Genomic DNA, 21,802 nt, shown 5'->3' on the forward strand with positions numbered 1-21,802 from the left:
CATTGATATGCAGTTTGAAGTTGGAATGTGTAAGGCTTTCTGTTACCTATTGCATAATTTACTTGAGTGAAAACGACGTTTGTTGTTTCACTTTTCTTTTGTCTTCTTTTTCTGTGAAAAAGGAATTGCTAGTTTGATAGTGACTGCACCAAGTCTTTAGATTGCTTTGGGTAGAATGAGTGTTTGACAATAGTCTTCCTCTCCGTGAACACAGAAGCTCTGCTCTGTACTATTTAGAAAATTCAGACAAGTTTTATGTTACTTTGTCTATGTATATCTCTCTCTTCTTTCACAAAACATTTCAGTGGCCTATGCTCTTTTTATGCTATTGTAAGTGAAATGTATTTCTTTATGTTTCTCAGACAGTTTATGTTTCAAAAGGATGCTGAAGTTTCTATGTCTATCATCTATTTTGATATTTTTTTTACTGAAATTACTCTACAGTTTTCCATTGTAAGCTTTAGGAATTTCAATGTATATGTTTCTGTCACCTACAAATAGGCAAATTATGCTTTCTCTTTCAGCTTAAATGCACATATTTTTATTCTTCTTTTCTAGTTTATCTGGTCAAGGCTTCACACAAGCGGAGAGGAAGGGCAGGTATCATGAGCTGACAAGTTGGCTTTAGTGGCTAATGGAGTCTGCCAGCAAGCCAGAAAACCTCAGTTTGATCTGCTTGATGAACACAAAGAAGTGACTCTCACATGTTGTCCTCTGATGTATGCTTGCTTACACGTTTATCTACACACATAACATAATAAAACGAATATAATGAAATAGGGAAGTGTGGAAATCATTGCATTTCTTCTGATCTTGGAAACGCTTGACACATTTTATAATTAAGTATGGTGTTATTTGTAACTTGTAATTCATAGCTTTCATTATGTTGAGGTACAGTCTTTGTATGCTTAGTTTGTTGGTTGATTGCTTTTATTATAAAGGAGCATTGGGATTCATTATATATGTTTTTCTGGGTGTGTTAAGGTAACAAGGGGCTAAAAACAGATCAGTAGTTAAGAGTGCTGTAGGCTCTTCTAGAGGTCTACAGTTCTCTTCCAGAACCTATGTCAACTGCCTGTTACTCTAGCTTTAGGAGTTCTACTGGCCTCAGTGGGCATCCATATGAGTGCACATATGTGCATCTATACCCAACATACATTTGAAGGTAAAGAAAGACACTTTACAGGATGATCACATGTGGCTTGCATTTCACTGATTGAATGAACCTTGCTTGTTGATCTGCCAAGGTTAAACTATCCATGCACCACATGGGAAAAAATTCACAATCGATTACAGTGCATGATTCTTCTAGTGTGACCTTCATTTGTGTCTCTTACTGTTTTGTATAGGTTTATGTGTGTGGAAAGCATGTGAGTCTATGTGCATGACTTAGGTGTGTGAGTGAGTGTGCATTGTGTGTTTATGAATGTCAGACGACAATCTGGGTCCTCGGTCCTTACTTTGTCTTGTTGGAGACAGGGGCTTTTTGTGGTTGTTCTTCCCTGCTGCAGACAGTAAGGCAACTGGCCTGCAAATTTCTATACATTTTCTATCCTCGTCTCCCATCTTTATATCAGAGTACTGGGATTACAGACATAAGCAAAACCACCCGGCCCTTGTGTGAATATTTAGGATTAGTTCACTAAGGAATCTCTCCAGCCCTTTGATAAGGTTTGGCTCCAAGTTTTTTGGCCTGAGTATTCTTTATCATTTCTCTTATATCACTGTATACTGATACTATTGTCACTGTAAGCATCCTTGTCCTGGATCTTGGGGTCCAGTGGACCCTGGATCCAGTGTGCCAATGTGTCAAGCTTGATCCCCCAAGGAAACCTCCCTTCTTGGAATCAGGCTGCAGAACATATGTTTTCTTTCATTTTACAACTCCCACAGCCCAGGTAGCAATAGTCACAACTGCCATCAGTTGCTAGAGCTACACTGAGTCCAAGTCACTGAATTCTCTGGGGAAACAGAAATGGGTTACCACATCAAAACAACTTCCCTTTTTGCATCCATTGCCAGAAGAGTATCTTGTCCATTGGCTTCCCTTGAAAAGTGATAAAAGAGACAGATGCTGCCTGTGATGTACAGATGGCACTGGAAATGCAGGAAAAGCAAATAGATGGGCTACTATCAAAGTAATACAGTAGCTGTCCAGTAATGGTGACCTTTAAGAAATGGACACCTAAGGGTTCCCGGAGAGGAATTCAACAAAATTATCGTAATGAAGTAGTCAGAGACAGCACACTTTTCATTCCATCCTCATCATAGACATTGGATATTAAGGGACAGGGAGCAGCATTTCAAATTATAACTTAAAACTATAACTGGCTTCATTATCCATAATTTGCAAAGTAGCTCTCAAAAATCCATGGTATTCATATTTTCCAACCTCGTCCCTCCTAGACATTGACACATCAGTTATTCATCTGATGATGGAACATAATTTCTTCTGCCCTTAGGTAGGAGAGGTCTGAGTTATTGAACTTAGAGGCAGCACTTTAATTCCAGACAAATACAAAGAGTGCAGAGGATCTGAGTACCCTGAACTTAGACTAGACTGACACTGAATAATTTAGAGGCAAACATGTTTGACACCATTAAGACACTGAAGCCTCAGCTGACAGCACCCAGTAATTCTACTTTCCTGGAAGGTGGCCAGCAGTCCCTTAGTTATGGATTCTTTATTTTAATGTGACTAATTCATATTTTGCTTAATGATTTTCAGAAAAAAATTTTTATTGCAAATTTTTTGTTTGCTTTTCATATAAGATTGTAATCATTTTAACTTATGCATAATTTTTCTTGGTGAATGGCAACCTCAATCATTTTGGTGCAAGCTTTTTTGTTTCATAAAGTTTACTTAATAATAAACACTGTGATTAGTAGGGAAGTTTAGTTTAACATGCAAAATATTATACAAATTGCAGATATAACACTTTTTATTAAGCATTCACTCTGTTGTAGACATACAGCTTATAGTTTTACTTTTATGTCCCAGTTCTCTATAAACAAGCTCAGTCAATCTTGATGACAACACTAAGACATTCATGATAGACCTGGTAAGTCAGTGTTAAGGGCACCAAAGGAGATATGCATAGTCACCTGTGACAGGAAAGTAGTTTTATCTGATTTGTAAGGGTATTGTACAGATTAAGATAGTTTTACCATATTTTCCTCTCAGAAAAGTTTATCCTACAACACTTTTTCATCTCAGTAAAGTAAGTGAAATCTCCATTCTTTTATTTTTTGAGGTTGAAAACTTATAGAGACAATGTCAGTGATTATTTCCCCCATTTTCCAATATTCCCCACATTCAGCCTTTGGCTATGCATTCATGGGACAGATATGTAGACACAGGTCAAAGTGAGTTTTTTTCTACAACGCACACACACACACACACACACACACAGAGAGAGAGAGAGAGAGAGAGAGAGAGTTTGATGAATTATAAGACTTTGATGTGAATTTAAACTAAAAAATGTCCACTAATAATATCTCAGGAGACACTTCCAGGAAAGCATACATTAAATGAATTTTCAAATAATCAACTTAAGGACTTAGAGTGGGGTGGGGCTTTATATGACAATGGTTGGGAAAGATTCGGTGTGGGGTCCATAGCTACACTCCTTTGCTTTTAGTTTTGTTTGGTGATGACACCTGATGATCTTTTGGTATGCTTATATTTCTTTGAGCTTCACTACTAATTTTATTGGTTCCTCGATTTTTTTAATATCCCTTATAATGTCCCATCTTGATCATTTATCTTGAGTGAATCCTGGGTTTTGAAATCATAGACTCTGCAGGAAATAAAACATTGATCTTCTCTTGATCATGAAAGGTCAAGATTTCTGAATGAATGCCCCAGTGGATTAAAGGAAAACATATTCTTGCAGGTAATTTCAGAATGGAGGAAAAAGTAGGTCACTGCTAATTGACAAGTCAGATTTGGATCTCAATCTTTAGAAACATTAGGACTGAATTGTGAACCCCCATATTTCAATGATGAATTTCAATACCCAGAACCTAAGACTATTATTTGTTAACAGAATGAATATTTAAAGAGGTGTTTAGGGTGAACTTTTAGGGGAATAAATTTAGACACAGACACACACAGTGTAGAGTTGTAGACACATGGGGAGAAGTTTCCTGAGAAATCTTCCTGACTCTTTCTGCTCAGGTGTCCAGGCTACAGAATTTATCCACCAGATAATAAACTTTTGTACCAGAAGTCTACTCCCATCAGCTTCTCAATTCGGCTAGTTCAATCCACTAATGCAGAGGGGTAACAATAGAATACCTCTGGTCAGTTCAGATTCAGGAGTACTAAGATGAAACCATAATTTTTCCTTGGTCAAGTAGACCTGCACGATAATGCACTAGTTCCCCTCATCTCAGATACTGAGGTGAATTTGTACAGAATACAAAGTGAAAACTGCTAAGTGCAAACTATTGGCATTTTGGCAATATCTATCTATCTACTATAGGGAAGCCTCAAATCAAAACCACATAGAGTTTATATTTTATTCTTGGCACTACTTTATTCAAAAAGAATAAATTCAATGGTATATTATTAGCAAATTATCCTGGAAATATTATATTAACTTATACTTTTAAAAATGATATCATTGTGTAGCCTTACTGATATTGTAAACATGCAATCTATGTGTTAACTTACAATTTAGGATATAATATCACTTGGTTGTTTGACCATGCTATGACCATGCATTTAATCTCGAAAGGTGTATTAGACTAATGCTATATGGTAATGTGTTTAAAGATAAACATTTGGTCATCAAGAACTTACAAAATCTTGAGCTATTGAGAAATTTTAAGGACTGAAATTATGTATGTGCTTACTTCTTTTTAACATAGACTGAGGCCTAATCCAAATTCACTCACATAGGCATTGAAAATCATATTGTTTCAAATAAAACGACCGTTCTCACACACAGTTTGTTGGTTATTCGAGCTGCTTGCTAGGCATAAGGACTTCTGCTTTAGACAGCACTTATGAAAACTGGCATCCATATTAGCTAAAATAAACAAACCAGAGTTTTCTTCTCATGACCTTAGAAGCTGATCCTTCTGGAATATCTCTTTGCATGTTGTCGAAGTGTTTACCTTCCTAATCACCTCCTGGTGTTATAGTGAAGTTCCCTTTGGCTGGTCTAAAGAGTTCTTCTGGCCCTTGGTATTTACACACAGAATCTAAATATTTGTGAGACTACTTGCCCCTGCTCTTTCCTCCTCAGTCAGCAAAGGCAAACATCAGCAAGTCCCAGACTGCCACAAGCATGGAGGGAAGAGCAGTTGGTCTCCTGACAACATCTGCACTTTAGCAACCATCACCATTTATTCACTCAGTCATCAGTCATTGACAGGCACTCACACCCAATAGGTACCGTATTCCCTCTGTGAACTTCAGGAGTTTTACTCAATGTTCAGAAGCGTGTGTCAGTAAACACAGGTGATTCCACATGCTAACATGTAAGGAGTACATGTAAGGAGTGAATGTAGCAGCAGCCTGACCAGGAGCTAAGGCTACCACCCTAGATGGAGGAGAGATGAAGAAAAAGACACTGATGATGTCAGAAAGAAACTCTTAGACTTTCTCTTTGTTTTAGGAAAATGAGACAGCCATAGCAAACAATGAACTGGACTATGATAATGCAGAATATGAAACACGTTTGTCCACATAAATTATTGGAATCATTGCCCAAAGAATGACTATATTCTATAATCTCAAAGCAATTTCTTAGGTTGTTGGTTGAAAATTCAGGCTTACTGTCTTTCCCTGAGATAGCCCCTTCTTCCATGAAATGCTGAACTGGTCGGTGGCTAGAGATTACCTTGAAACTTTAGAAATTTCAATACTACAATTAGATTATGTGGTCTTTGCATGAGTGTGTGTGTGTGTGTGTGTGTGTGAGAGAGAGAGAGAGAGAGAGACAGACAGACAAAGAGAGAGAGAGAGAGAGAGAGAGAGAGGAGAGAGAGAGAGAGAGAGAGAGAGGAGAGGCCCAATGCATTTCACTTACATAAAATCTTTTGGGAGCCACCCATTTTGTTAGATGTGTTAGTTCCTTCTTTTTCTTGCATTTACCACATTGGTATATTTCAGAGAGCTATTTCAAGATATGTAATGACTTGCAAGTATCAGTCAACATTATATGGATACAAGCAATTAACACTGATATCTATATAGTTATCATGTATACCCTCTTTAAATGGAAAGCCTGTGAATTTATTCTACTCCTATTTACTAGATGTCACTAGAAATGAAAAGTTTTAATTTTTTATCATTTTTATTTTAATTTTAAATAGCTTGTTTTACATGTCAATCCCAGTTCCCTCTCCCTCTCCTCCTCCCGCACTCCCCTTCCCCCCCAGCCTCCCACCCTATTGCCAATTCCTTAAAGTTTTAATTTTTAAGCCCTTAAATGCATCATTTAAAAATTATACAATGTTCCTGACATTCTACCTAAAATTTTGCCCAGTCCAAGGTCACAAATGCTGTGTGTTTGAGATGGCTTATTGTTACATTTGGAGCCACCATCCATTTTGAACTATGAAAGTTGCTTTTTGTTTTATTTTGTTTTACCAACACACACAGTTAATCATTCAAGCACCATTCATTCATTCATTCATTCATTCATGTGTTCACCTTTGAGGCAGGGTCCCATGTAGCGTAGGTTGCCCTGGCACTCCCTATGCATCCAAGGATGGGTTGGATTTCTCATTTTCTTGCTATCACCTGCTGAGATTAAAGGCATACACTCTAATGTCTTCTTTATGTGGTCTCACACTTAACCAAGGGCTTCACGCATGCTCTGTACACATTCTACCTACTGAACTACCACCCCAATCCATCGTTTCCCCACTTTGCATCTTTGTTGAGAATCCGTTCATGTGTGTGCAGATCTATATTTAAACAGTCTATTTCTTTCTACCGATTAGGTAGCTATGCCATTAACCCCTACCTACACTGTCTAAATCATTATCGTTTCACAATAGGTTTACAAATTTGTCTGCTTTTGTTCTCCGACACATTCTTTTTCTAAATTCAGTTATCTCATCTACTCTACAAAAAGTTTGCATCTCTACATATTTTAGAGTGAGCTCAACAAGTTCCTGTAAAAGACCTGCCAGGAGTTTCATTTAATAGACATTGAGTTTCTATATCAGTTTGATTCTTACATTTTATCTGATTTTTCTTTCTCCCAAACTTTGCTAAAAGCAGAAAAATGTACCTTTGCTAAGAATATTTTACTCTGATGAAGCCTTTGAAAATGAGGTTATCAAGAAAAAAATTAAGCCTTGAATCAGCTGGTAAGATTGATTCTGATTCTGACAGCTGGAAGCACAAAATGAAGAAAAATAGAATAGGTGAAAATGTGTATCTGCAGGCAGAATCAAAACTTTAGATGGTTGATTGTCATTCTGATAATTTGTTGAGTTCTTATTTTAAGGGCAATAATTTATTATCAGCAATAATGTTATATTCAAAATTAAGTCTCTTGGCCTTAGTCTGTGAAGCTGCTGGCTAGTGTTCATGTAATTGTCGTCAATATTCAACTTTTTTCTTCTTGAACACAGGACACCAATGCAGTCTAAAACAAACGATTTGGTGCAAATGATGTTATAAAACATGATGTTAATCATATAAAAACTAATTATATGCTAATTATGTTTAAAAGCTGCTTCAAACAAGGCAGGTATTAGAGATTCTGGTGATTTTCATTTTGTCAGGATACATGGATAATGGGACGGTAGAGCCAGCATCAACACCACAGTGAAATGTTGCCTTCCAGAGCCAAGGCTGAAACTAGAAGGAAGGTATGATTTACAGTTACACGCACACTATCCCGTGCTGGTTGCAGGACATAATAATTTCTCTAACTTTTCCTTTCTATAATTATTAATGCCAATGGTCATCTTGCCAGGATATAGACTCAAACAGGGGAGGCACCTGTAGGCAGGCTTGTGAGGAATAATCTGAACGAGATGAGTGAAGGTGGGGAGACTTTGCATGTGGCGGCAGCATCCATTTGTGGGCTGCGATGCAGGACTGAATAAAGAAAAAACAGGTGAACTGAGCACACGGGTTCATCTCCACACCCATCTTCACTGCAGATGCAATGTGGCCAGTCAGCTGTCCACTCACACTTAGGCTGCTGGGACTTCCCTGTCATGACGAAAAGCACCATTGTATGGTGAGGCAAAAATAATGCCTTCCAGATGTTGTTTTTGTTGTGTGTTTTGCTACAACACTGATACAAGTAGTTAAGACACTCCCTTTCCTATCCTTTGCCAGGCCGACCAGGATACTGCAAATATACTCTCTTCCTGATAATTTGACCTGCTGTGCTATGGTTCTCTTTGCATAAGTGTTGAACCTTGAAGCTTAATGAGGGGGCTTGGATCTGTAGTTTCTATATATCTAAAAATCAATCTGCCAATCTTCTATCTATCATCTACCATTTCTATTCATCTAGATTCTATCTAATCTTTCTCTTTTATTTATATTTGTCTTTTTTGTTTACTTTTTAATTTTATAAGCTATTATAAAATTTTTACATTTACTGAAAAAAAACATGCATAATTAACCAGACCTAGTCTATACATTTCAGTGGACTTGTGTAAAATTAGAATAGCCATTTGGAATCTTTGTATCCTTACATTGTTTCACATTTCATTATGGAATATATTTTATGTGCTTATATGTCACAAACAAAAATTCCATAACAGTTAGAACTATATTTGTATCATTTTTCATGAGTTATATTTCTATTCTTCTCATTCCCCATTATGTATAGTCTTATTTGTTCTTTATTCTTCATGTTAGAATCAACCAAAATGTACATTTGTTTGTATATAAACCTGTATTACCACATAGAAGGAAGAACATGCAGTTTAAGTCTCTCTAAGATTGTGTGATCTCACTTAATCTTCGATATTCTTTATCTATTGTCTTCCTAAGCTTGTGATTATATTTTTTCAATATAAATAGTATTCAAAGTTCCATTACCTATACATATGCTGATTAACAACTGGATTAATTCAATTCTTTGCTACCATGAATAAATCAATAACAAACATGGAGGGTACAAATATTTCTATGGTAGTCTATATAATTCTCTGGGCATAAATTTTTAATCCTTCAATTATATTGTACTTTTATTCAAAATTCAGTATTAGGAATATATTTTTTCTGTCCATATGTTAGTTTTCTTGTTTAGATTAATTAGTGCTTGGTTGTTTTTCTTGAAGGCGTGTTTGTGTTTTCATCTTCCTCTTCTCTTAACATGGTGCCTTGTTCCTTCAGTTCCTTTAAGAAGAACAATGTGATGATGAAACATGTTTTCCTCTCTTGTTATTAATTCTACCTTCTGTATTGTTTCTTCCTGGCTTTGTAGTAAGTAACTGTGTTCCTTGATATTGGTTAAGTTTGCCTTCATATTTGCATACATGTGTCGTTTATTTGGCTGGAAATTTTTGATACTCGTAATCCTATGAGTACTTTTCTGAGTCTTTTTGTAAAATACTAATTTTCCTCGGACATGTTTGTCATTTTCAGTTGCTGAAGTGATAGGAACGCTCATTTCAATTCCCAATGTGGGGCTCTCTCCTCTTCTGACACACAGCTTCTTGGATCTCTTCTTTCAGACTTTCGGATCTTATGAGCTTTATCTGTGGCTGTCTGTTTTCTGGGGCTGTTCCTGTTAGCTTGTCTCACCTGCATAACCATATCACAGGTTCCAACACTGGAAACCCAGTGGTCCACCTTCATTCCCCCTTTAACTGCTCCCCTGGGAAATTCTCTATGGAGAAAGTTGTGTTGTCCATTTGAGGGTTTAATACTCATATACTGAAGACCACTGTCTTCTACCAGATGTCTGTATGTTGTATTTCATGATTTTAACTTTTCCTTTCCTTTAATTTTGACTTTTAGAGTTAAGTCAAGGCTCTCATATACAGAGGCAGATTGTTCTACCATTGAACTACACTGTCAGGATCCTAACTTCTTGATAATAATAGATTGACACACACACACACACACACACACACAGAGTATGTGTATGTATATTGCTATTATATATATTCATAAAGTGGGAAGATGCATTTTGGCCAAGAGCAGAAACTTTCACGATTATTATCTTCTTCTGACAGCTGGAATATGACAAAAGCTAATCTTAAAATCCTTGAGACACTCTGAAACTGATTTGTTTGCACTTTTACAATCCACACATTCTATTGTTTAGCAATAGAAAGTAAGTTCACAGATATTAATTACAAATGCACTAAACGTATTTTTCAATCACTGGGGTGCAACCTATATTGAATTGCAAAAGCTCCTTTCCATATTCCTGGGTCTACTATATTCTCATCTCAGTGGTCATGTCACCTCTGTCATAATATTTCTTGTAGTCTTTTAACTGTGGATTCATCTTATTCCGTGCATCCTGATATAGTCTCTGTCTCTGTCTCTGTCTCTGTCTCTGTCTCTGTCTCTGTCTCTCTCTCTCTCTCTCTCTGTCTGTCTCTCTCTCTGTCTCTCCCTCCCTCTCTCCCTCCCTCCCTCCCTCCCTCCCTCCCTCCCTCCCTCCCTCCCTCCCTCCCTCTCATTTCATGTGATCTTTTGACTATTGGCTTATCTTACACCTGACACCCTGTTACTCTTGCCCTCACCCTTCCCCTCTGCCTCCCTCCTTCCCCCCTTTTCTCAGTCTCTGTACTTTTGAAACCTATTAGTTTTTTTCTAGAAAAATCGACAGAATATTGAAGCTTCATGGGAAACATTTCTTCCAAGGAATGTAGGTTACAATTGGGTGAGGGTCATATCTAGGACTCCATCAAAGAGGTTTTAAATCAAGGTTGAAATAGACCACAGATATCTTCCTGCTGGGTCTGACTGGTACCCAGAGCTCCCCTCTCCATGAGTGTTGGTGTTGTGGATACTTCCTGTTAACACTTGAAACAGAGAGATCTCGGATCATCTGCATCTCCTTATTAGCAGACAGTCACAGAGGAAACATAAAGTGCTGCTTCTTGTGTGTTCGTTGCCATGCAAAGATAATGGTTGCTTCCTGAAGCCCTGGGGGCATAAAGCAGCAGATAAGCAACATGAGCCTTTGAGCCTAGAGTTTGGTGTGTCAGATCTAAATTGTAAGGAGAGACTTTTATCCTTGTGTGTCTGTTCCCCTCATAGGACGAAACAAAATAAAGTTTGAGAAACGTGTTCATCATATGTGGGGAGAGTTCAGAGACTTGGTAGTCATTTTCACTCACCGAAACATTGTGATTTAAGATGCCTTACCTACTGTGGGATAGATCAAATATGCTGAGAATCAAACAGGTATTGAGTAACAAGTGAAAGTGTGATGATATTTTTAATCATTTAAGCTAGAATGGGCAACTTGTTACCTCCTTGTTTAAAGACTATTAGGAAGAGCAAGGCAATGGTTTTGAGCAGAGAAAGGAAAGGTTTCTAAAGGAGAAAGCAAACATATCTAAACAACCGAAAGCAAGGGAGAAACAGTGGACTGAGGGTAAATTGACATTGACTCTCTGTGGTTGCTGAGTATTGCAGCCCACTGTAAGATGACAGCAGGAGACCTGTAGGTCCACACCAGGAAGTTACTCCAGGAGAATGAGCTCATCCCCACATGGAGCCTTATTTTTTCCTTTTTTTAATTATTAATTTGCTTTTACATTTCAGTTCCAGTTCCCCCTTCCTCTTTCCCTCCCACTCCATTACTCCCCCCTTCTATCTGCTCCATGGAGACAGTAAGGCCTCCCATAAGAAGTCTACTAAGTCTGTCCTATCATCTCATTGAGACAGGACTAAGGCATCTCCCCACTCCTAACACCCCTACTCTAGGCTGGGCAAGGTATCTCTCCATATAGAATGGGCTCCACTAAGTCTGTTTCAGGCGGATCGGAATGGGTCAGGTATTCTGGCACATGGAAGTCACAGGATACTCAGTGTTACACAGGTCAGGTGGAAAGGTATCCTGGAGCTCGGGAGCCAAGGACCACCACAGATTGCAGTAAGCTTGGCAGCTTACAGCCCTACCTCAGGGAAAGGCTTCCCCAGTGTATCCCCTCTGCTTCAGGACAGGGTCTTCCAGCTGGGGATGTTCTCCCAGGAGAACATCGGCAGGAGGTTTCTCGGGCGAAGTTGCTACAGTTCAGCTCTGCTCCTGGAGAGCAGAGAGCAGGGATCTGTGTGTAATAAGTCAGCTCTGCCAAGGGAAGGTTTCCCCTGCTAAAGTGTTACAGACCTGCTTGCTCTGCTATGCTCTGCCCAGGGTTGCCTCTGCTCCGCCGTCTCCGCAAAAGAAGATCTTCACCCAAAGCTCATTGAAGGGGTTTATTGGACCAGCCAAGCTGAACATACACAGGGTTTATATAGGGATTCTTGGGGGCAGGGAAGTTTTTCCATTGTAGGGATTGGTCCGATTTCAGTGCTGAGCTCAGATTGGCTAGAGCTCTGCTCAAGGATTGGTTAGTTCTCTGTATAGGATTAGGATCATATTTGGCTCTGGTTTCAGGGCCAAAGTGTGTTTCTTTCTCTGGTCCTTTTTAGCCTTTTGGCTACAATTTTAGGGCCAGGGTACATTTCTTTCACTGACTCTGATTCCAGGGACAAAGTGTGTTCCTTTGGCACTGGTTTCAGGTTCTTTGGTTCTGGTTGCAGGGCCAAAGTGTGTTTCTTTGGCTCTGCTCAGGGTGTGTTTCTTTGACTGGCCCCCTTTCCCTACAAAGTCAGTTTGGGCATTAGAGTTAGGTCTTGGACCCACTGCCAGTGGCCTCATATATTGCCCCAATCACACCATTGTCACCTACATTAACGGAGTCTAGTTTGGTCTTATGCAGACCCCATATGCAGTCTTTTAAGAACCTTACCTGCCCTGCACAACCTCGTGATGATTTTCCCACCTTACCAGCAACACCAGCTACTCCCTGTTGCTCAGTTTCTCCTTCCTCTCTGGGTAAGTTCATGGAGACTTTGGCAAAAAGCCAGGAAGTTTTTTGTAATCCTTGTGATAAGCAAACAATTAAAGAAGAAAAAAAAAGAAAGAAGCAAATAGTCTTTACTTGTGAATATACTTTGGGGAGTTTGAGTGAGGTCTTAACACATTTTCATGAATCCTCTACGGATTCAACTTCGTTTCTTGCTGAGAGGTAGCCTGGCATTTCAATATTTGTGCTTAATTACCTAAACAGATGGTGCTAAGACACACCAACACTCATTATGATATTGTAAAAATGTATATCATTTGCGTTCCCTTTATTTTCCTTACACTGGAGTTCTGTTCTTGTCTGACTCCATTCTTTCCATATAACTCTGGCAGGAAGATATTTTCATAGAGCAAGTATTTAAGGAATGCGTATCAGGAGCTACACAGACCTTGGCTTTGTGGGTAACCATATCTTGCTAGTCTCCTGATGTGTAGAATAGATGGTATGCCTGGGAACATGTCATATTTAAGCCCATGTGAAACATTTGTGCTGGCTAGCACAGCCATAAAGGTAATCATTTTTATGTGCACTGTAAAGTAATTTAAGGTTCAAATGAGAATATTTATTGCACAAAAATAAAGTACTCTCATAATTCTTTAACTCACCAACATTTCATATTTCATCAAACAGTTTTAGCAGAAATTTATATTAAATTTAAAATTAGAAGCTCATGTGAGTTTGTGACCTATCCATTCAAAAATAGTGCCCCATATTTGCCACTGAGATGCGTAATTAAGAAAGTCTTTAACCTTGTTCTCTGGACAACTAAAGAAACAGAGTTGTCTTACTGCAAACAGTCTGCTCTTGAAACTGACAAACAAGCACTCTTTCCTAACTCTGCATCAAACTTTCTACACTCTTGTTTCTCCAGAGAGCGTGGCCACCTTGATTGGCTTCCTATTGTGTGCTGGTCTAACCACCACTCTAGATTATTGGTGATAAACAAATGAAGAGCAAACCTTGAAGACTTTGTTTCTAATTCTTGTTACCATTTCCCCGTAGAGTTTTCTTGTTTCAAGTCCTCCCAGGAAAGGGGACTTTCATGTCAGTAGATTTTGATTTCTGTCCTTCCCTGTGCTGAATCCTGTCATGTCACCAGCTTCCAGCCTTCTGCTTCACCCACTCCCCCACTCCATCCATCTTCCAAGTTACCCCGTGGTTAAGATGTCAGGCATGTTTGTAGGATGACACAGACCAAAAAAAATGGCACAGGGAAGGAAGTGTATGGACAGGCCAAATATATATTGTGCATACGTTTGAAGTCAGCTGGATAAAGATGACATTTTTTTATCATGGGGAACAAGGATGAATTATTTAACATACAGAACCGGGCCAATTGGCTATCCACGTGGAAAAGGAAGACAAACTAAATCCCTACCTCACAGCAAGCAGACTAATAAAACCCAGATGAATTAAACATTCAGATGTCAAGAACGGGAACCAAGAGTTACTGACGTGAACTGTGGATGGATATAGTCTGCTGGCCCAAGAAAGGGAAGAGAAAGGCTGCAAGGAATGAATGCTCAACTGGCTGCATTATATGGGTTTTCTGGTACAGGAAGTATCACTACTGGCAAGTGCTTTGAAGTGTGTAACATACAATGCCAACATTCATTTCATAAGTAGCTCTTAGTATTAAAATAAATGCTACAGTAGAAAAGTGTGTAGTATTCATAATTGTTCTTAACCATTGGAAGTGACCAAAATCCAGGAGAGAAATAACAGACAAGTAACCAAACAGGAGCAAAAGATATATATATATATATATATATACATATATATATATATATATAATGTGTCAAATTCTAGCTTGCCTGTTAAGTGTGGGAATTGGTTTGGATTTTGTATTATTTGCATAAGTTTTAGTAAATATAATCTGCATGGACAACACTTGGATTACATTGGTTGTTGATGGTGGGGACTTCAGTATACTATTTCACAATTAGGACAAAGATATATTTTTAAATGTAAATTGTATTAAAGTGCTTGCTGAATATAAAATGTATAAGCATCAAATTGTTAAGATAGTTAAAAAAACAATATGCACATTCATCCAGAAGGGATTGTAAAAAAATCAAAGCACAGAATGGGATTTTGAGCTTTCTATTTATAGTGATTAGGTGAGATTCTATTAAGAGAAGTCTTATAAAATGACACTATTGAAATGCATTTGATTTTTAAATTAGAAATCATTGCAGGATGTCTTTATTCATATTACACTACATAGGAGAAATATAATACCTGTGGGTACCATATCAGAAAGCTGAGAAAATGTAAAATTCCCATCAATGCACAAAGTTCCTTACTAGACTCATAAATCGTGATCACCAGGAACCAGCAGAGTTTACTGAGATAATGGCCTGATGAGCTTTAGCTTCTACTTGACTACAATAACCAGGAGAGATTCTCAAATGAGGGATTATCTGGATTACCATGGCCAGTGGGCATATATCTGGGAAACCCTCATTTGCTAATTGGTGTAGGAGGACCCAGCCCACTGTGGGAGGAATCAAACCCTAGGGAGGTGGTCCTAGACTATATAGGAAAGCTAAATCCTGCCTGTGAACCAGAAAGCAGCATTTTCTGTAGCTCGTGGCAACCTTATCTGTCTGTGAAGCAGGTGTTTTGGTCAAGAAATAACAAGAAGGGCTGCCTTGGCAGGTCATTTGTTCACCTGTTTTTACTTCCCTCATTGGTGAATTACAAGCTAGAATTTTAAGCCAAATAAAAGTTTTGTTTCCAAAAATCAATTTTGGTAAGGATATTTGTTAACAAGAAAAAAATTAAGCTGTAACAGACAGAGCACATAAAATAATAGAATTTCTAGTCTTTGAAAATCCTATCTTGTTGATTTTCTCCAAGAACTAACTCTTTGTTTCATTGATTATTTGTATTGTTTTCTTTGTTTCTACTTTATTGATTTCAGCCCTCAAGTTGATTATTTCCTGGCATCTACTCCTCCTGGGTGAGCTTGCTTCTTTTTGTTCTAGAGCTTTTAGTTGTGCTGTTAATTCTTGGGTTTGCTGTGTCTTCATTCTCACTGAATTCTAGGAAGGCTTTAATTTCTTTTTTTTTTGTTTGTTTCTTTCTTGACCCAGAACAACAGTTAATAATTATTACCAAATGGAAATCTTGCCATGTTTTTGTTCTTTTAAATGAACTTCCAGCTTCCATGATGAAATTAAGGTCTAAAGAGATTCCCAGAAACCACCTTCTTCTTAGAAAGGGGTGTTCATGGCCCTAAGCACAAACTATTTCAACAGCAGGATTGAGCTAATACATCCTTGTGTTTCTGTGTACAACCTAGTTGAGATGTATCATCATAGGACTGTCCCTAATGGTTTTATGAGTTGTCAAATTTTAAAAACAAGGCAAAAGGTAGGTACAAGATTTTGCAGCCTGAGAGAAACATAATATCCATTTCATATAATAATTAATGGTCAAGAGCCCTTTCCATGCTTTAGTGTTCATTTGTCTGCTACATTTGGAGTCAGAAAATTTTATTTAAATTGGGAATAGACTTAAAGACTACAATTAAGCCTGCCCTGCCACAATGCGCTTATGATATTAGGTGGTCCCCAAGGTCTAGAATACCTCTACAGCCTCATATGGATAGCAGTTCATCTTGCTTCTTCATTTTTATTTTTTAAAAAATATGGGATAATTCACCTTTACTTTGGTAAAGAATTTATACCTTTGCTTTGCTAGAATTTATGTCTTAAGCTTATCTAAGCCTCTTGCTGCACTTCAATAGATTGATAACTCGTTCTATTTAGTTTTGGAATTGTGAGTAGCATATTTGATTCCAGGAAGTTAAAAGTGCTTTTGACTGTTTATCAGCCCCTAAGAATGCCCTGCTGTTTGCGATTTTGGGATGAAAAAAGAAAAAAGATCCCTAACCAACATCATCATGTGTTCACTGTATAACAATGAACAAGTTACCCATTCTTTATAAGCTTTCATATTTCTTCTTTATATCTCAAGAAATGATGAGAATAAAACACAGTAATTCACAAGAAGAAGTTGATAAATTTACAAGGGAAGAATCATCTATAAACTACAGTAAACATCTTCCATTGGCATGCTGCTTTGCATTCTCCTTTTGCAATAATTTAAATACCTTGTTGTGCTTTGGCGCTGTACTTTCGTCCTCTCACAATAATCTGCCAGTTCTTTCATCTACTGCCTTTGGCTACGGGAATCCTGATGTCCAAGAGCACTCAATGAATTCGTCTTGGAGATGATGCTTCCTTCCATCTGTCCTCTCCCTCTTCAGTGCCCTTTACTTCCTGAACACGGACTCTCATTTCCAGCCAACTTGGGTTCTGTTGGCACCTGTCTCTGTCATTAGTCATGTAAGACATCCTTAACACCACTGTTATCTGTCAAGTCAGTATAAGACTAGCTTTCCACAGAGGTTCTGTCTAATGAAATAATCACAACAGCTTTCCCTGTTCAAAAGGTTCAAAGATTTCCATTTCTGCTAAGCGACACTCAAGGTTCTCCAAACCCTCCATTTAGACTGGATGCCTACTCTCCACAACTGCATCTTCTCCTTTTGTTCTCCAGCTTTGCTGTGACTTTTGATATTTTTTCTCTCCTGATTCTAGAGACATGAAACTTGTTTCTCACTGGTGTTTCTTATTAGGGGTTAATTAACCATTTAGTTTATTAGTTTACAAACAAATAAAAACCTGAGTAATATCCCTGCATGTGCAGCAGAATTACTCTTCAGGAAAAGATGCCAATCTATATTCAAAACTAGGGGACCAGCTGGTGCTCCCTACTTCCATGGTGTGTTCACTTTGCTCACCATTTTTATGAATGGGACCACTGAAGGAGACAGAACTGCAACCGTACCTTTCCACTCAGTCACTTTAAAACACACAGTGCAGACTCCGCGTGAGTAGATGGAAGGACACTTGTCCTCCATTGTTCCATTTCTACCAATGAGACTGCAGGGTAGAAACAAACTTTGTAATATCCATTCACTCTTGAAATTCATGGCTCCTGAAGCTTGCTGGACAGTATTAAAAAAACTTATTCTCCTAAGTTTTATTGATGGTATAATGTTTGAAAAATTATTGAACAACCACATGAAACTATAAAATGATCCAAAGAAAATAGGAGTCACTTTCTCTTGCATAAAAAGTGACTATTTGGAGTACATACGTTAACACAGATGTCAACGGACAGCTCTGCCTATTTAGTTAATTCCCGAATTAACATATACTGTTTGGTGTCTCTAAATGCATTGGTACTTAATTGACTATATTTTAAAAATCAGCATTTATGGAGTGGCTTTATTCTGCATTCTCTTTTGAGCAAAGAGGTTCAAGTCTGAGCAAAACTGAAGGGATGGAGGTTTTGCATGGATGGTGTTCATAGAACTTGCCCTTCTCTGAGATGTTTTTGGGTCTTAGAAAGGCTTAAATCAAAAGGAAGGGTACTTCATGATAGACACGCCTCCAAGGTCAGAATAATGACTCAAGGAAAAACATGGAAGTTTCACAATAAGTTCATTTACCATTTCTTCCTGGCAAGACGGGTAGTGGATCAAAAACCACCAGCCAGAGATGAACATAGGTGGGATGTCAGAGAAATTAGATACAGATCAGAGGGGTGTGTGTGTGTGTTTGTTTGTTTGTTTGTTTGTGTGTGTGTGTGTGTGTGTGTGTGTGTGTGTGGCTGCAAAAGAAACACAAAACAGTTTAGAGGCCAGAACATCCCAAGAAACTTTTGTGTGTAGGAATAGTTCTCAGAATGCAATGGAGGGGATAATTTTGATTTGAACAGATTCAGAAACATCACCGTACCTAGTAGCTATTCCAGCATATGAAAACACAAAGAGGTAGCAAAACTTAGCATAAGAGCTATAGATTTTAGATGGTTAACAGTTTCTACATGTGAGGTACTGGATGAGGATGAGGAGCCCCTGGTGAAATGAGGAAACTATTCATAGAGAATTATGGAAGACATTGGATAGACACATCAATGCCTGTCTTTGTAGCTGAATGGCAAGAAGTGAACATATGATGAGAGCTATCTAAATTAAATCCCCAATTCAAAGTTGGCTTTGTTAGTTTTGTTCATTGGCTCAGCCTTGTTCGGAGGAGCCCATCTCTGAGAGAAATGCTTATCAGCGTAATCCTATTGAGGAAGCTTAATTGTTTCTGTGTTCCTTGTTCTTCACTTCATTGTTTAATTCTCCTAGCAAGTTGCATGTTCTTCAAGAAGAATAAAAAGAACAAGAACATTCTCAATCAAAGCATAAACCTTTTCAGGCATTAACCCAATCCCCCGATTAACAGGATATTTTTGTCTTTTTTTTTTAATGAGTTGTCAGTTTTACCATAGGGTAGGCTTATGAATTTAAATTACAAGCAGGAGCAAATGCAATTTCATCTGTTCAAAAACACAAACAGTATGGCAGTGTGGGGACTGTTGCCAAAATGGTGTTATTCAAGGTTCATAAATGATCCCAGTGGAACACACAGCAGAATCTTCCTGTTTGAAAATGACTTTCAGCTTTTTAAGTGAAGAAATGCTCAGGCAGTAGAAATCCAAGAGATGTCTTATTGGATCCACATGTTTCTTTCCTATGCCTTCTGACCTACTTTTTCCTACAAAATAGTATTGTATCTCATTGTCTGAATTTGTGAATGCAGGCTGTCATTATTTGAAGATCCAAACGTCAATTGTTAAAATACAGTAATTGTCACATCATGTTCTAAATCAGTGTGGTGTTGAACTCCCTAGGGATTTGCAGGTTTATTTCATTATAGGAAAAAATAAAAAGAGCACACTGAATGGTGGACTTATTAGTAACTTTTCCTAATATGGTTTTATGAGTAAGACTATTATTAATTCCTTTAACAAAGATGTTGAAAAAGAAATAAAAATAATAAACAGTGGACACCTTATTTTATTTGATGAGAAAAAAAGATCTGATCTCTTGATGCTGTAATTAACTAAGTCCATAATTTATGCAAATCATTTCACCCATTTTTTATTTTTCTTTCAATAAAAAACACACATTAAAAATAGCATCTGTAATAATTAGAATGTGAAGTAATTTTCCAGCTAGACCTTCTGTGTTACTGCAAGGTTATTTAATCATATTTCCAAACAAAAAATCTTTGTTACTAATAACTTAATCTCATTCTGTATAAGTAGTTAGTTTTCTTATATCATTGTACTTTGATTAATGAGTTATCTGAAGTTTATCTTATATTATCTAAGTTTGTCGCCCCTTGACTGACCAGCAAGTTTAAATGCATAAGCAGTGACTGACGGGGGATGTCCTTCTGTGTATATGTTTGTCTGATTGGTTGATAAATAAAGCACTGTTGGCCAATAGGGAACCAAGATAGGTGGGACTAGGAGTTGAGAAGGACTCTGGAAAATATAGGCAAGAGTAGAGAGTCTCCTTGTGATCCCAGGAAGAAAGGACACATGAGGCTGCAACCTCTGTAAGATATGACCATATATATATATTAGGAGTTACGGGTTAATACTTAAGACAGAACTAGCCAATGAGAAGCCCTGGACATTGACCAGCAGCATTGTCACTAATAAAGTATCTGTGTGTTATTTGGGATTGATGCGGCTCTGGGACCAGGCTGGCAGCAAGAATGCTCTTTACAAGTGACAAAAACAACAAAAAAGAAGTCTTCAAAGTAATCAAAGACAGTATAACTCTCCATTTTTCTAAGATACTGTAATAAGTGAATCACATAGGTATATGATACATATCTTCTTAGCATTTTATGTTATTAGCACTTTTAATTAGCATGGTTTTCCTACTGAAGAAGCACATATTTTCTGCCTAGTTAGATGTAGGTTTTAAGAAAAATTTACATTTCTTTTGCTATCTATCTATCTATCTACTCACAAATATATATATATATGTGTGTGTGTGTGTGTGTATGAATGAATATTTACATATATAGGTAAATGTAATGCCATAGAATGGCTTTTATACATCCTGGTACTGTAACAGATGCTTAAAGGTACTTGTAAATATTGAGAATTAGAAATATACATTTGCAAAGAGTTTGTCTTATTTGTTTATCCTTATCCCCATCTGAGCTAAATATAAAACACACACACACACACACACACACACACACACACACACACACACACAGGGCCTAGAAAGGGAGGATAATGCATGCTACCAGCCTTCTTTTGGATAATTCTAATTGATAAGAGGATTCATGCAAACCATCTTACCAAAGTTATTATGCAGTTTAACAAAAATACATTAAAAATCAATTTTGCGGTTTTTATTAGTTACATGAGAATCTACATTCCTGAATATTTTGTGTCCTTTTAATTGCTATGTCTTTCAGGCAGAAGAACTTGTTTCAGGATCTTGTTCTCACTTTTATATTTTATGATTTAGGAATCAAAAAGGAAATGGCTGAAGCACTTGTAATTTCTACAGTGTGAGTCTCCAATGCAGAGGACAGAGTTGAGAAAGAACTTGAAAACAATGCTGTTTCCAAATATACCCGTTCTCCAATCTATCGGGGGTATGAAGCTCTTTGGAATGTCAAGCAAACATGTACTTTATACATGTCTACGTTTCACTTCTGTAGTGTGCCAAAAACTTCCTGACAACGGAACAATCTAGTAGAGAATTGGTGTATTGGGTTCACCATACCGTTTACAGTCAGTCACTAAGGAGAAGTCAGGGTGGAAACTCAAATAGCTAGCCACATCACATCCATACCCAAAAGCAGAGAGACTGAACAAATGCACACGTGCC

The 21,802-nt window shown here is 37.7% G+C and overlaps 1 long non-coding RNA gene across 3 annotated transcripts in view; it reads left to right on the plus strand.

Annotated features, from left to right (window-relative positions):
- The window catches only part of LOC121135090, a 34,588-nt gene extending 13,028 nt beyond the window's left edge, over positions 1 to 21,560 (plus strand). The window contains exons 4-5 of one of the 3 annotated variants that reach the window (XR_005872279.1): positions 15,956 to 15,994; positions 21,437 to 21,560. This is a non-coding gene — a long non-coding RNA (uncharacterized LOC121135090). Of the gene's footprint in view, positions 1 to 558; positions 761 to 15,955; positions 15,995 to 21,436 lie in introns of those variants that run through there. The other 2 variants (XR_005872281.1, XR_005872280.1) reach the window with 2 other exon arrangements.
- Positions 21,561 to 21,802: the final 242 nt, after the last annotated feature.

The sequence above is a fragment of the Mesocricetus auratus genome, unplaced genomic scaffold (genome assembly GCF_017639785.1).
Source record: "Mesocricetus auratus isolate SY011 unplaced genomic scaffold, BCM_Maur_2.0 Super-Scaffold_100031, whole genome shotgun sequence".
Lineage (NCBI taxonomy): Eukaryota > Metazoa > Chordata > Mammalia > Rodentia > Cricetidae > Mesocricetus > Mesocricetus auratus.